At 39.3% G+C, this 14919-nt stretch overlaps 1 protein-coding gene and 1 long non-coding RNA gene across 9 annotated transcripts in view; both read right to left on the bottom strand.

Moving 5' to 3' along the window:
- The window catches only part of LOC136244166 (uncharacterized), a 27061-nt gene extending 19240 nt beyond the window's left edge, over window positions 1-7821 (bottom strand). For all 8 annotated transcript variants that reach the window (XM_066035698.1, XM_066035701.1, XM_066035699.1 and 5 more), the window contains exons 1-2: window positions 7681-7821; window positions 7494-7629 (exon numbers count right to left, since the gene is read on the bottom strand). The gene's annotated coding sequence lies outside the window, so the exon portion shown is untranslated. The remainder of the gene's footprint in view (window positions 1-7493; window positions 7630-7680) is intronic.
- Window positions 7817-14919, bottom strand: LOC136244175 (uncharacterized). The gene is made up of 3 exons (XR_010695066.1): window positions 14831-14919; window positions 10206-10238; window positions 7817-8200 (listed from the first exon to the last, which is right to left on the bottom strand). It is a non-coding gene; the product is annotated as an uncharacterized lncRNA (long non-coding RNA).

Genomic DNA, 14919 nt, shown 5'->3' with positions numbered 1-14919 from the left:
GGGATTTGGCAGTCATATCCATGCAAGACTACTTTAAACTGGCATATTGAGTTCCAATTGCCAGGACTTAGACTGGGCTCTAGCCCTGGAAAGCCTAGGTGTAGCCTGCTAGCAGCAGTGTGTCATAAAGTGGAACACCATAGGTATAGTCAGCAAATTTAAGTCTGGTTAGCATGTGTTCATAAATGCTTGCAACTGTCAATGTCACTAGCTGATCAGAGAATGTGCTAGAGTAAGTACACAGTAGCTAGTTACAGTGAAATAGCACAGTAGCACACAATCCTCCCATATAAGACTGTTAGGCTTCACACCCTTAAGTTGTTTATGATATGGATACCATATGGGAGGGTTGTTGATGATATGTGGTTAGACCACAAAATATTTTAAAATGGTAGGGTTGTAATAAACACCCCACCCAACCTTTTCTGTGTGTGAAAAGCAGCCATAATATCAGCGCTACCATTCTTCCCCCTATAATGGACGAACAAAGCACTCACTGTGATGGCCAGGAAGAGAATAAACCAATGCCTTGCATGCGTGCTTGAACGGCTTCTCGTAGCGAACACAGGAAGCTTACTAGAGACCCTATTATGGCGATCTTGTAAGGTAAAAGAGTGCTGCACAACTTTAATCTGCCATCTATTAACGTTATAAATACTATAGTTGAACAATACGCAACCCTGAGCACACAAGATCCCATAATTTTGTTCTTCTACGGCTTCTTCAGTATATGGAACAGCAGGAAATGGCGAAGAAGAACTTAGAAATTTATCGAGGTGGAGACCGGTTAGCGATCTGTGGAGTACGGGTTAATTAATGGGTCATGGACACGCAGAAGGACTCAGTGAGTAAGGCTGTGTAGTTTTTATCGCGAAAAAAATGGAAGCCTTGTGCTGTACACGAGTGAAACAAAATAATAATAATAATAATATGAATAACTAGATCAATAAAAATTGGAAATTTTAAAATGGGAATAGGGATCGCTGAAAAAAAGCCACCAAACAAGAAGGGATCGCTGGGGTGGTAATGCAAACCACAAATCCCTATTTTGACTCATTTTAAAATGACTCAGGGGAGCATGTAACTAAATATTTATGACAGAGAGTCAAAATACGGACTTGTGATTTGCATTACCACCCCAGCGATCCCTTCTTGTTTGGTGGCTTTTTTCAGCGATCCCTATTCCCATTTTAAAATTTCCAATTTTTTATTGATCTAGTTTGTGTACTTTTTATTAATCCGGTAATGGATTTGTTTTATAATTGTTGTAGATACGTAGAGCAGTTTACAATTAGTGGCTGTCAAGTTCAGTGTAAGCTTTGTTGTTATCAGACACACTTGACTGCATTATTAGGGTATTTACCTGACTGCTATTGGCTATGGACAAGACTATACATTAAACACAACAGTGAGCAGCTGTTGTCTAACTTGTCTTACTACACCTGTCAGGACTCTAGTCTCTTAGTCACATTGGCATCCTAATCCAGTGTTCATGAATATACACACACCAAATGGTATGATACTGAGCTAGCCACCTGCAATTGAAGACATGGAACTCTGACAAGCATATAATTATAAGTTAAAATAGTCAGTGGCTGTGCATTTATTATTTCAGCCAAGACCGTACACAATAAGAAGAATCATATACAGATTTCCCATGGGTGCATGGACTACAACATTGCATGGCTCACTGGTGCACAGTAGTATAAATGCTAAGTACAATATAGTTTGTACAGCTAGAGTTTGTTGTTCATGTGAGTATTGTATTCATTGACTTCATCACAGTGAAGAAAATGAATGCATGACTTCCCACAAAGTGTTATTAACACTTTACAGTGATCAGCACTGAAGGTCTGAAGCTAATCTGCATGCACACACATCATTCACAACAGCAAAGTCAGGTACTGTGTATAGCTGCAATGGGTTATCAACAGCATGAAGCCATGTTGTTTACACAATGTGGTCAGACAATTATGGCACTCAAAAATAGTTTTAATTTTAATTAACACTAACATTGACTCCACCCAACTTTAGGCTTTACCTGGAAAGGAAATATGGTTTATAGAAACTATATTCATAACAATGAATAATCTCTGGTATCAGTGCTATCACTTCTTTATGTCTCTGAGAGAGCGCTTGTATGGTCCCTCGGCGTAGCAAATCGCAAATCGCGACTGTACGCTTACAGGAAGTAGACTATACTCACCACGCAGAGACGCTATGCGCGATCTAAGTCTAAGAAGTGCTGTTGAGTACTTGATTAACGCTGCAACAAAACCCAAAGGAGCTCACACAACGGAATCCTGTAATGTTATTGTTATACGGCTTCTTTAGTATACGGAGCTGCTGCCAACAGTGTAATGGCGAAGAGAACTTAGAAAAATTTCGAGGTGTAGGGTGGTTGGCGATCTGTGGAATACGGGCTTATTAATAGGTCATGGACAAGCAGAAGGACTCAGTAAGCATGGCTATATAGTTTTTAGCGCGAAAAAGTGGATAACTTTTGCTGTACATGAGTGAAACAAAATAATATAATAATAATAATAATAATAGATGAATTAAAAATTGGAAATTTTAAAATGGGAATAGGGATCGCTGAAAAAAGCCACAAAACAAGAAGGGATCGCTGGGGTGGTAATGTAAACCACAAATCCCTATTTGTGACTGGATCTACGAAAACCGTTCTTATCGCCCAAGACAGGAAGTTTGATTTTTTCACACAAACACAAAGCTTAATGAATGTACTATCAAGTTTCACTGCCTCAGTCGACCAGAGTAAAGTGGTCTGCTTTTGCTGGCTGCTTTTCTAGAGCACAGTGGCGAGCCGTACGAGTGGTCTGGGGTCTTGATGGAGCCCTGGCCAACCAGGAGATGGCTCTGTGTGGCTGTACAGCTCTGTGGTGTTGGACAATGACCTGTGCTGTAAATTTCCTTTCATTTTAGCCAGTCCTGAGCCCTGAATGGCCTATAACTTAGCCTAATTCATCCCAGCACGTCTCTTTTCAATTTTTGAACACCATCTTGCCCGCCTTCCAGGGCCCCCCCCTCCCACCCTTCTGGAGCTCGCCTGATACAGACAACCTCGGTTTAAAAACTATCTAAAATGGCGGGAAACTTAGCTGTTGACTACTTCTTCAGTGGATGATCAGGAAGGTAAGAAATTGTTGTGAAACGTGTGAAAATTTGGTATGCGTAGCTACCACCATTGGCCAGCTACAACACACAGAATATTTAAAACCGACGTTTCTCGATACTTTTAAATGGGCGATAAGACCGGTTTTCCCAGAGTCACATTTTGACTCTGTCATAAATCTTTAGTTACATGCTCTGTCATTTTGAAGTAAGTAGGGATTTGTGGTTTACATTACCACCGACAGAGAGTCAAAATAGGGATTTGTGGTTTACATTACCACCCCAGCGATCCCTTCTTGTTTTGTGGCTTTTTTCAACGATCCCTATTCCCATTTTAAAATTTCCAATTTTTAATTCATCTAGTTTGTGTACTTTTTAATTAATCCAGTAATGGATTATGAGCCTGATTTCTTTTATTGATAATAAAGACTGTTGTGAATAGTGTAATTTTGCATTCTGCATAGTAACACTGTCAACATTTCAGTACACACATGACACTGATCAAATTGCAATGTGCATACAGACTGAGAGTCTCCTAATATGCGCTACAATTTACATTACTGGTGCCTTTAATAGCTGTAAAATTCAGTGCAAGGATTGTAGTTATACACTTGACTGCATTAATAGAATATTTAAGTGACTGCTCTATTAGAGTATTTAATCTGGATAACCCGCCCACGTACAATAATCACGGAGCAAAAAAACCACCTTGCAACAAAGTCATCAGCCCAGATTAAGCTTCCTGACCTATACTGAGTTTAATAAAGACGGATTCTATTAGCCACAAGTAGCGCACACCAAAAAACCTAACTCTGAGCGTGATCTTGTATGGCTTCTCGAGCGTAATGGCGTTTTGGCAAGAAGAAACGGTCTGGTTTGGGCTGTTTCCATCCTAAAACGAAATCAAAAATAGGTCATGGACACGCACAATGATCCATTCAGCAAGCCTTGCTACTTTTTATCTCAGGATTCTCCTTGTAAACTTCGCTATGCCTGTGAAAGAATAATAATATTATTACATAACCAAGTAATAATAGTAATAAGAACGTGACGTCATAAATGAATAATGATAATAATAATAATAATAATAATATGAACAAACTGGCAAATTTCAGTGTTGTCTGAAATACACATACTGTTTCCTTTTTACTTGATACTTACTAGTGGACCTATACTCATTGCAAAGAACCACCAGAGGGTTACACTGTTTCCTTTTTACTTGATACTTACTAGTGGACCTATACTCATTGCAAAGAACCATCAGAGGGTTGTTTTGAGTTGAAGGATGCTTTCTAAGGTGGTTTTTAGGTGTGCGTTCTATTAGAGTTTTTGCAAAAAAACATGGGCGATCCCTATTATGAACCCACTATCGTGGTTCATGATAATACGAACAAAACGGCAAATTTCAGTTTTGTCCCAAATACACACACTGTTTCCTTTTCACTTGATACTTACTAGTGGACCAATACTCATTGCAAATAACCACCAGAGGGTTGTTTTGAGTTGGAGGATGCTTTCCAAGGTGGTTTTTAGGTGTGCGTTCTATTACAGTTTTTGCAAAAAACATGGGCGATCCCTATTATGAACCCACTATCGTGGTTCATGATGAATAATAATATGAACAATTCACGTAAAATTCGCAATTTTTGAATGTTTCCAAATTCCGTGTAGACCATTTTTACTGCTATATCACAATTTTTCTGAGTTCAGTGTTTGATAATAAGCCTTCTGAGGGTTGTTTTATGCTCGAGTCTGCTTTCTAAGGCTGGTTTTAGGTGACTGCTCTATTAGGATTTTCAAAAATTCCACTGCGATCCCTATTATGAACCCACTATCGTGGTTTATGATATTTCTCTGACTATCATGATTATTGCATGATTACGATTATCACTAGTCAATGAAAAGTACATGATGTCGATTATTGCCAATAAAATAATCTCGATTATTGCCAATAAAATATTCACGATTATCACGATAATTGAATAGTTGCCCATCCCTAATTAGTAGGCATCCAGTTTTAATTCTTTCATAATATCTCATCACTTTTAGTGGCTGTGCATTCTTAGCTAACTTTTTTTTCCCTGGATGTATCAGCAGCACTGTCTTCCCAGTATGACAATAAATAAACTTTTCAACAAAATTGCTTGTCACTCACATTTCATTCTATTCAACCCATGTAAATTAGAAAAATTTCCTAATCACTGAAGTAACCCCATGTTACAGTAGCCCTCTTTCCCTGTTCATATTGTTAGGTCTGTGCGGCCAAATTTGTAAAAATCATCAAATTGGCAAATTAATCGTGATTTATCATAGTTTTCTATGCCAAAATTAGCTATTGTATCCAAATATTCTGTTCACCTCACCTTGCTGACATGACTTGCCTCATGCCACTACTGGGTGTTTTCAGTATGTGTTTGTTGCAAGGAAAACGATAAAAGCATTTACCACAGTGACTAATTTACCATAGTGACTAATTTACCATTGCCAACTGGTCAACCCAACCAGGATATTCCATTCTCAGCAATCACTGCCATAAATTCTTCTGGTGAAAGACAAATTGAAAAGAAGTGTTAGAGGTCTGTGATGTCATCCCATATCACAGGAAGTATTAGCTACAGTATAAGACCCTACAATTTAAAAAAAACTTTCTAGGAGTTACCTAGCACTTCTTACCAGGCTGTAGACTTATGCTGTATAAAGCAAAAACAAATATGTACCGGATGTAAAAAATGATATCCAAATAAAATATGACCAAATCACCCATCACAGACAAGGCACCTGCTACAGTAAGGTCAAGTATCACAAACAGAACTTTCCTACAAGATCTGACCAGTGGCATAACTAGAACCATACTGACACCAGGGCCTAGTACAATCAGTGGCGTAGCTAAGCGGAAGGCGATGGGGTGACACACACCCCACAGAACACTTAATGTCATGATTGTACAAAAAGGTTAATGACCCAATGATGGGCTAGCCAACATACGGTGTAGTATTAGCTAACTTATATCCAAGTAACTGCTTTATTACAAATTACTATCTATGTAAGTACAACCGCAGATTGAGCCTCATCTCACTCTCACGTGTCTCAACTGTACTCCCAACATATTCGTCCATGATCAAGTAGAGCTATACATCACTGGCAGTATATAATGCATTATAGCTATTACGTTAGACACTCCTAGCCACACTGATTTCGTCCACTAAATTTAGTGAATTATCACTCCAGACTCCAGTTTGACTTCCAATCTTTATCTCTATTTCCGAGTAATCCCCTCTACTTTAATATAATTAGCAGACCAACTCTCTCAACATGTGTAAAAAAAAGAGATAACCTGGCAAAAAAAAATTCATCGCCTCGTAGTGCAGTTTATCAGTGTTACCTCATGCTTCAATTGCAGAAGGTCAACCACCTTTGTTTAAACGCACTATCACGTGAGTAAGCTAGTCTAAAATAGAGCAATAATAATTAGTGTGAGTAACTAATATTTTTGTTACTTGTTATCTCAAGCATGGACGATCCTTTTGTTAACTGTTGCATCACACATTTGCTAAATGGAGTGAGTGGAAGTGTTGAAGAGAATATAGCACTGAAGAAGCTGGCCATTTAGCACGACTATTACCATGCCAGGACACGTGTTCAACATTGTTTACATGATCTAAACGCCACAACCTAATGTATGCACGTGAAATTTAATTTAAAGGGCATGGTAGTTTTGTGCCTCGATCAAATCGATCAATGGTCTACTATTGCTCCCTAAGAGATACTCTAGAAGAGTATAGACCTAAGACCAGTAAGTCTTCTTTGAATTTTTAATATATCGCCCACGGTCCGTGACGGTTGGCCAAGCCTTCCTTGGCACCGCGGTATACAAAATGTTTGTTTTCAATCTGATAATTTGCTGACACCCGGGCCTAGACCCGGGTAGGCCTGGGTTTAGTTATGCCACTGGATCTGACTCTTTTCAGGCAAACTATGACACACATCAACAAACTAGAGCTAATCCCCACAGGCTATACTTGTAAGGTTTTCCTTGTTTGCTGGATACCAACAAGGCAAGTCTCTTAAAACCCATTAGCAACACGATCCATATGTACCAAAAAGCAAAGTGGCATGAACAAGCTCATTTCAACTTCTTTTAATATGTTGTTTCTATTTTCATTACTTCTATCTATACTATTCAAAGTGATGATACGAGGAGGAAACTTGGGCACCGTGGGCAGGACTCACATCAAACAAAGCCTTTCGATGGCAACTCCCACAACACAAGTATCATTTTCAACATTATCAGCAGGCAAGATACATATATGTTCACCATCTACTGTCCAAATTGAGTTGGTACAATTACAGATTTCAATTACCGTTGAAGCTGTTTGAAATACACAGTATAGTTGGTGGTTAATTCGTTCTTTAGCTTCCCCTCCTGCATTTCTCCCAGGCTAGTCCTAAACACTCGCTGTAGGTCGTCATCCTCTACTGGTGATGGTAATGACGAATCTAAAGTAGCCCGTTACTATAGATATACCTCTACCAAGTGTACGTCCTCACCTTGAACTAGCTGCTTGCCGAACACAACAATAAACCGTCTCGCTAACTTCTGCGCCATCCCGATATTTCTGTTTCGTTTCACACATGAACAACTTCTGATGAACGCGCGTTATTTAGAGTTCGGTCCACGTGATCTTGTACTTGTGCTTGTCAAAAAAATATATAAATCTACATGTTACAAAAAATGTATGCATCAACTAGACAATGCAATAAGATTGAAACTGAGAATGATAGAAAATTGTAATAGTTTTGCTATGTTAAGACACTTCTTTTTCAATGTCATTGGCTAGGTTCTTATATCCAGCATTCCTCAAGCAGCTAAGCACTGTCTCCCAGGATACATTACCAGATTTCAAGTATTCTCTAATCATTGCACCCCGACAGTCTCCCACATCATAATGATTACTCTTCTCAATTTGATGTGTTTTAGATCCATCATCATCGTTGAGTAGGAAAGCTGCAAGTGTCTCCCAGTCAGCAACTCTCTCAAAATACCTTGTTAGAGTCTGGTTGTTGGGCTCTGTAATGTGTAGTAGAGAAACACTTAATTATTCTGAGGGGGATTCCCAGGGGTAAATATCATTTATCTACTTTGTCACAATGACAGGGTGGCACCAAAAGGCATAGCACAAGTCGCCAATTATTGACAGGTAGCTACCACTTATCGGCACTTGTAAACTATAGAGGCTACGGGTATATGGAGGCTACCAAGTTCCACAATGGGCTGTTATATCCTCTAAAACATTTCTTAGATTTATTTTCATTTGGTAATTATTGTTGTTAAAGCACTTTACAAGCTATGCTGATTAACCATGGAATTGCATAAAAATAAATTTTCTATTGGAAACCAGTACACTTTTACATCTAACCTGAATATCTCTTGAATGGCTGGCCCCATCTTCGTAAAACTTCTGTGAAACAGAGTTATCCAAGGACTGCACCTCCCATAAAATGTCACCAAAGAACTAATGAGGCACCATGGAGTTACACACAAAATCACACATTGTGCCGATAGTTGGTCAATCACGGAAGTACAGTTTCCAATAATAGATACCCCATGCCAATATTTGGCGCATGATAGGCATTGCGATTTTCCTTATAACAAGATGTACACCCACATGAGATAATTAAAATTTGGTGTGCTAAGAGACAAAGGACTGCTCTGTTAAATGGTTCAAACCAGAAGTTCATACATCATTGAATTAAGGAATTAAAACTGCATCATGAAATGGTGCCAATAATTGGCGATTTACGTTAGCCTATACAAGTTCAGTAAGCCTCCTTTGATTTCATATTTTTGGAATGCTGAGATTTTAATGCATACATGAGTCAAGCCCTAGGAATTCATCGTAAAAATCGGACACCTCAAAAAATCAGGTTGCTACATAATTAAGTTGTGACCAGGAAAGTTTATCCCAGAGTTATGTGGACTACCCGAAATACTTGTTCAGATTTTAGTAATACAACCAAATCTTCAGGGACTACACCATCTTCCCGACAACTAATTTTCTACCAAACACCAAAATTAATGTTTTCCTTTGTGCACATAACACATTTCAGTGTTTATGTTGTATCATGCCCATATATAGCTAAAATGTTGAGGGGATTTTTTTAAGGATGTTAGAAAGATTAGTACACAAAATGAAATAACAAGGATAGACATTACCACATGTGGATTAAATCATATACTAGATACAAATTTTTCATTATTCACTCTTAGCATAGATTATACTGTGTTCAAAAACTGACATACAAATGTGACTGGATTTTGGAAAAACGATCCAAATCGCACATTAGAAGTTCCGAGATAAACGGTTTTAAAGAATTGAAGCCAGCATAACTCTCCAAGGATAGCAAGCACGCGTATGAAATTTACACAAAAGATGCATCAATCTGTTACCTTTCAAGCCACTTCCAGTACTTGTAGCTGCTTGTACAGTTTCCCGCCAAATAAGATAGAAAATCTGAGCAGTTGGACGAGCGAAGTAGTATCACGAGTGCTCACAAAGGGGTGGAGGTTGGGGGGTGGCGGGGAGGGCAAAAGATAGACCTCAAAATGGAGGCAGACCACGATTGGAGTCCAGACACCAGATTACAGGGCTGTGCTGGCTCCTTAGTGGCTGATATGTAGCAAAATCAGCAGAGAACACGTCTGGCCAACATTATAAGGCTGTCCACCAGTAAACCACTGACTCTTGCCAAGCCAGGTCCTACACAAGGCCTGAAACCGCCATTTGAGCACTCCACACCACCCAGAAAAGACGTGTGTAAAAACCAGCCTCGTGTAGTTTGAGTAGTGCTGAGGGTCAAAACTTGTAGTACGATAGTGTAGCTATCCACTGGTGGTGTTAGTTTGATTTTGCCTGATGTGCGATTTGGATCGGTTCTGTGAAATCTGGTCACAAATACAGCTTTCATCCATATAAGAGAGAGGAAGTTTCTTGTTGCTTTATTTTAGCTATCACTAGTTACTGTTATAATCAATAGCCTATAAACTCTTACTATATATGTATATAATGTCATACTTGTTGAATATCTACTGCTATCACCAGACATGTCTGTAATGTATCCAATATGTACATAACTACAACTACACAGGTGAGAATAAATATAATTCTACCTATAGAGAATAGTTACATATAGCCTGAACAGTCAGGAATCACAAAATCACCCAGATCACAATTATGAGTAAAATTTGCAGTTTAGAATAAGTAATCGACATCTAAGTGATGCAAGGAGCTTGGTATAACATATAGGATCGGCGAAAACCCGACATAATGATGAATTTTTAGTTAACCCAAATGTATGCTCTGGAAAAATTTCAGCCTCATATGGCAATACTTTTGGATTAAAGCCCCAGTGAAACCGGGTCACTACTGCTGACCCGGATGACCCAGATTAATTAAAGCCGGATGTGACCCGGATTAATTAAAGCCGAGACGTGTTTCGGCTAGTCTCGGGTGAGCGAACGAGTCTACATTTTGAGCATTCGATTCGTGTTGAGTAAATATTGCAACTTCAGCCTAGCTGTAGGATGAAGACCAAAAAAAAAAAAAAAAAAAAAAGGTCTTCACCTATTGACAATAGCTACCCCTCACCATAGATACCCTCAGTTTCAGCGGCGGAGGAAGTAGTTGATATGAGGGGGGGCTGGGCTGACCCAGAACTTATTTCTATAGTTTGGTAAGGTGAGACCAAAAAAAAAAAAAAAAGGTCACAACTAACTGACAAGAGCTTTCCACCTCACCAGCTACCATTTCTAGCTGATAAACTACATAAAAATCCTTACATAGCTCGCTACACACTGACTACTTTATTAGAGTGACTGCTCTATTAGAGTATCTTGATCTTTATCACGGTTTTCAGCCCCACTCCAAGAAAGATAATTTCGTGCGATATCATTCTGAGGGGGGGCTAAGCCTCCCCTCAGCAGACCGAGAGGGGGCTTTAGCCCCCTAGCCCCCCCCCCCCCTTTCCGCCGCCTATGCTCAGTTTCGTGCTACATACTGCACCTACTAACAAATAGGCGTGGCTGAGCATATGTTGGTAATGCGATAAGTGGGCGTGGCTCATGAAAGAGCTACGCGATAGCGTTTATAAGTTCCACGTCATCAAACGAACAATTTCGTTTCTCACGTGATCAAATCCGGGTCAGACCCGGATAAATTGTAAACCGGGTCAGACCCGGATGACCCAGAGAAAATGTGACCTGGATGACCCGGATGACCCGGATGACCCGACCCGGTTTCAACGCTGGTATGCAACTGTAATTTACATTCACTATACCATACAAATCAACCTATCATGTTCACCATGAGTAGAGGAATCTATTACTAGGAAAGAGGTTTTCCTCACATCACCTTTCTTCAAACACAAAATCAGTGAAGAAAATTGATCGCATACTATCATTTTGACATGATGGAAACAAATGCCCATATCTCATGTATCTCAAAACTCCTCTTGAGTAGGCAAAACAAGATGATATCCAAGTTCTTACCATTAGACTCTTTAGCTACAAAGCATTTAAAAACTTTATGGATTTTTTATGCAAGTAGTTTACCCATTGCATGTAATCCATGGTTTATAGAGTAAATTTAGGCTTGTATTATTATGTTGGGTTTCATAGATCAGATCACATATACTTGTTTGCAAACTTTTTATTGAAGACTGCTCAGTATAAAAATACTGCTTTTCAGCAGTGCCCTGACAAACATACAGTTATTAAATATACACAATTATGTACATAGAAGTGACTTATACAATGATCCTCAGAAAGTAACAAATTTACATATTAACTGATATCCCTGTATTTTACAATTGCTGATTTTGCCAGTCAAAAGGCCAGAACACTTTGCTTTATACAGACAATGAAAGTGATGTGTACAAAAGTGAAGCAGGCTTTAGGAAACTCTAACTACTACCGTTGGTTATGCTCTCTGTATACATTGACATGAGTGAGCATCCTATAGCTGACATGCTGCAGGGTTATTAATAGGACAGGTCAGTAACACTGACATAATCTCAACTCTCAATACATATTTGTGAACTTTAAGGTTTGACATGTTCTAAAAGCTCCACACAAGATATTACTAGCTAGATATATTAGCTATAATTCAACAATATAAAACTGGACCTGAAAATGGGTTGGTAGCTACATACTAGTACATAGTTTGTAATTAATTACTAGATGGGTTCTGATTTGATTCGGTCTTTAGTTTTAATAGTGCAAAGTTCTGGTTCAAGTCTTGGCCTGAGCTAGTCTGGAGGAGAAACTGAAGACGTCCATATTTTTAAACACAGTAGCGAGTGCACATAGAAAGTACATCAACCAAACTGCTTTGACTGTCACGTCTACCATGTTTTTCTACCAACCACCTGTACTGAAATCATTTACTTATGGCTGGAAATTAATAATACAACCTTCTGCATGCAAGCAAAAGCATCTTTTAGTGTACATCTGACATGGTCAGTGGCATGTTCTTTTCCCTTATACCGTATAGCTAGAAAGTTTGGTGGGAGGAAAGTTTGGCGAATTTGGCGAGTGAACAATGTTTCGCCAAACTAAAATCTGCCAAATCGTTTGTCCTATACACAATCAGTGGTAGCTCAAAAATTCGCCAAACTTTGTTCTCGCCAAAATCCTATCACGGCAAATTCACCAAAGTTCCCTCCTGCCAAACTTTCCGGCTATACGGTATATTTTCTCAGGCTAAATAGAATACTACCACCCCCAGCACTGGCCATCAAGTACTGAACAGCTGGATAGCACTATCAATTGTAAAACAAGGGTGTCAGCATTAAGTCTGCCCTCAGAAGAGGCCTGACACTAGCTGTTACAAGATGACGTACAGATCGATGTCCCCTAAAAAACATGATGGCAGATGAAAAGCAACACCTACATCTCTCAGCCATAGCAAACACAACTATAATTTGTTTCCCGTTTGTCTGCCAACATCAAGGGTGCAGTTTCAGGTCATAGGATTGCACCTTATTTGTGTGTTAATCATATGAAGAAGTTAGCTAAATGGCACGGACATAATTTGGCTTAATCACAGAACACTGTAATTTTCGCAAACTAACCTGCAGAACTAAATGTTTCATTGTGACACTAATGTAGTGAAGGTTAATGGCTGTCAAGACATCAAAATACCTCGTCCTGCCTCGGAGGGTTCCCTTCCAAATATCCTCCAATCAATTCGCCATAGAAAAGTAAGCGATTTTCAACCTTAAAATGACACATTTAAATTCCCTCTGATTTCCTTCTGCTATAGCTCATATTAATCACTATTCATTGCTCTTTCCAAATCTGGTTTGGAATCTGAGGTATCTATCACGTGTCATGGGTTATTATGCCTTTTATTGCATGCCCCCGAAATGCCCAATACAAAATGTATGGGGAAATTTGCTATACTCAATTGGTTTAGGCTATTTTGATGCATCAAAATTTCCTTCTTTTGGTATAGGTATCATTGTACTCACAGAGAGTTTCTCTACATGTATCAAATTCGAAAAGTTACTAAACAGACTCGAAGTAGGCGGTACATAATTACTATGGTTTTTCAACTGAAATGTATGGACATGCCTGTTCCAGCTGGTTGTCATGGACAAAAGTATAGCAAATGTCCGGCAACTTCTTGATATGATCATCCCCCAACCAGGAATATAGTGGAGGAAATGGTGGAGATTTGACTTATTGAAAAATCTAATTATCCACCCGTGGAGGTAGTCTGGCATGGCCGCCCCTTCACAAACAGGAAGGGTCTGGGGACTCTAGCTATGTGTACTTGTGCGAACTTACCAAAAATTGGTACATCCAATCAAATCGTTTGCCTGCTCATTTAGTGACATGGATATCCATTTTGGCTAACTTGATAGGTGGCAAACTATGACTTCTGTTTTGCTTGTCTCAAGTCTTGTCCAGTTAGAACGACTTATCATGAAGGAATAAGGATGGCATATTAAAAAAAGTGCAAAGAGTACATTAAGTAGTCTTGTAAGTTAGAAACGGTGAGTTTTTTAGCATTCCACTGGATCAATAATGATAATGACACAATCTAATTACGGAAAACCACGTCTCTCCCACTAATTACATTCCATTCGCACAAGTACACAATGCTAGAGTCTCCAGACCATTCCTGTTAGCGAAGGGACAGCTGCGCCAGACTACCATGGAGGCACGACTCCATGCACGTGAGCATGTATATGGCTACAATACACTTTACGTCCTCTTTCATACAGTCAAATGAACACGTCCATTGAACTAATATGCCCCAGGGGATTCTCTCATTATGCAGTATAATCCCGGGAGGGAGATATCAGGGGATGCTTTAGCTATAATGGATAATAAACCCCAGAATACCCCTACGCAGTTACCCATACAGCGTGCCGAGGCATATATAGATACACATGCACTACACATGACTGAATTGAAGCGTACGAACCTGATGGCGATTTTCGGATTCCGTGCGTAAGTCACTGTCAATCGACAAGCTTGTGGTCGTTTAGATCTTGATGTAAAAAGGTACTTAATCCCATGGGGCTCCCATGGGAAGATTTAATGTGAGCAGTCCCATGGGTCACTCATGGGAAGGAATAATGTCACTATACCCTTGGGTCACTCATGGGGAGATTTTACGTACTTTACACTCACGTAAAATGCTGGTAGAAGGTAGGAGATCCACTTGAGAGCCTTACTCCTGGGAAGATTTTACGTAACTTTGCAAATCACGTGATACTAAT

The sequence above is a fragment of the Dysidea avara genome, chromosome 14, assembly GCF_963678975.1.
Source record: "Dysidea avara chromosome 14, odDysAvar1.4, whole genome shotgun sequence".
Classification (NCBI taxonomy): Eukaryota; Metazoa; Porifera; class Demospongiae; order Dictyoceratida; family Dysideidae; genus Dysidea; species Dysidea avara.
This window is presented reverse-complemented; position numbering and strand designations above follow the sequence as displayed.